Source organism: Alligator sinensis, unplaced genomic scaffold (genome assembly GCF_000455745.1).
Source record: "Alligator sinensis unplaced genomic scaffold, ASM45574v1 scaffold47_1, whole genome shotgun sequence".
NCBI lineage: Eukaryota > Metazoa > Chordata > Crocodylia > Alligatoridae > Alligator > Alligator sinensis.
In genome coordinates, this window is record NW_005842629.1 from 956627 (window position 1) to 958784 (window position 2158).

Genomic DNA, 2158 nt, shown 5'->3' on the forward strand with positions numbered 1-2158 from the left:
CACCACCTCCCTTGGGAGCCCGTTCCAGACCTTGGCCACTCGAACTGTGAAGAAGTTCTTCCTAATGTCTAGTCTAAATCTGCTCTCTGCTAGCTTGTGGCCATTATTTCTTGTAACCCCATAATGATGGCTCATGTCATTGCTGCTCAGGATAAGACACAGGTGTAGTCACAGCACAGCAGTCTTGGCCTGTGAGGAGCTCCCCAGTACACACACACCATACCCAGGCTACAGACACTTTTGCATAGGAATGTGGGGACACAGGACTTGCCATGCTGGCACGGACCCTGAGAGTGGCCAGTACCCTATGCTGTAAGGAAGATACAGGGAATGGTGGAAAAGCGCATGTGATGTAACTCCCTCCCCATAAGGGCCTCCACCTACAGGCTGACCATAGGGCTGTACTGAGAAGAGGTGTTGTGGCATTTTCAAAAGAGGCATTAGCATGAACTAATATAACTGGATATGTTTATATTATACATTTTGCAAAAATTTTAGCTTCAGTGGCATCCTGTTGCATTGAGTTCCCTGCAGTCTATGTGGTGTGAGGGAAGGCAGTGCCCTCTGCTAGGTGAACTTGTCCACCATGTATGTTTACCACATATCTCTTTGCTCCACATCTGGCCACTCACCACCCCCCTGCTCCATGTCCAGCCACTCGCCCCCTACCCCCCAGCTCTGTCTGGCCGCTCGCCTTCCCCGGCTCTGCATCTGGCTGCACCACTCCCCCCCTCCACTCCACGTCTGGCTGCTCGCCACCCCCCTCAGGAGTCCACTTATTAAAAAGGGGGCCACCAGGGGTACACTTATTAAAAAAGGTTGAAAACCCCTGCTCTAAACAATGTTTTGTTTTTTTCCTCGCCCCCTACCCCCCAGCTCTGTCTGGCCGCTCGCCTCCCCCGGCTCTGCATCTGGCTGCACCACTCCCCCCCTCCACTCCACGTCTGGCTGCTCGCCACCCCCCTCAGGAGTCCACTTATTAAAAAGGGGGCCACCAGGGGTACACTTATTAAAAAAGGTTGAAAACCCCTGCTCTAAACAATGTTTTGTTTTTTTCTGTGTCCACTCTGCAACACCTCTTTTCTCTGAATTGTGCCTTTTCAATCTCTTTTTGTAGAGTTTTTCTTATACCCTTACTCTTCTCTCCTTCCTCTGAACCCTTCTTCTTTTCACAAGTGCAGCAAAAATCTGGCCTGTCCTTTCTGTCCCAATAACTAAAACATTTATCAGGGCTTTTGGTTACTACAGATTGCCTCACTGGCTTACTACAGCCTGAACTGTGTCTTCCTCAGCTTCCGCAGTATGACTCCAGTCTTTCCACAGCTGCAGCCTTTTGGTCTCCCAATCTCTTATCCTCATCTTCACACCCAGCACAGCTCGGCCCTAGCTTCCATTTCAGATCTTAATTCTTATGCCCTTTACCACCCTCTTCATTGCCTTCTCCCATTCCTGTCTTCATATATTCATGCTGCCCCAGGAATGGAGCAGCCTCTTGAATCCCCAAATGCCAGGCCCTCAACCCTGTCCTCCTGATTCAGATCCCTCCTGAAGACTCACTACTTTTAAAAGGTCACCTGTGTTATTGACAGTCACCCGTGTTATTATTTTACTCTTGCATAGTTTTACTCTTGCATGTTATTTTACTCTTGCATATTTTAAGTTAATTTGATGTATTTCAGCTATCTCCCCTAGATCTCCCTGTCCATCTTGCCCTATCCTTAATCTGCCTTTTGTGTTGGATCAGGGACCATTTTTATATTTGTGTTTTATAGAGATCACATCACGTGGTTTACATTTCACAAATTATTAGTAGTAGTATAATAATAATTATATTGCCATCAACCATGCAAATAGCACACCTGAAGATTTTTATTATGTTCTCTTTAAGCAAGTACTCATGGTTAATCCAGTTACCAGATACAAATGGTTACCATTTATTGAGAAAGGAAGGCCAGCATTTCAAATTCTAGTGTGTTATCTCAATATCATCACTGACGGTATAAGCATTACCAGGTGCCTTGCAGCCTGGAGTCTGCCTGTTCTTGAGCTGCCTGGAATGTTTGAACATTGCAATTCTACATCATAATAAGCTGGGATATTTTTCAAACTGAAAAATGGTCGCTTTTAACAAACCAATTTAAAAAACCATTTATCAACC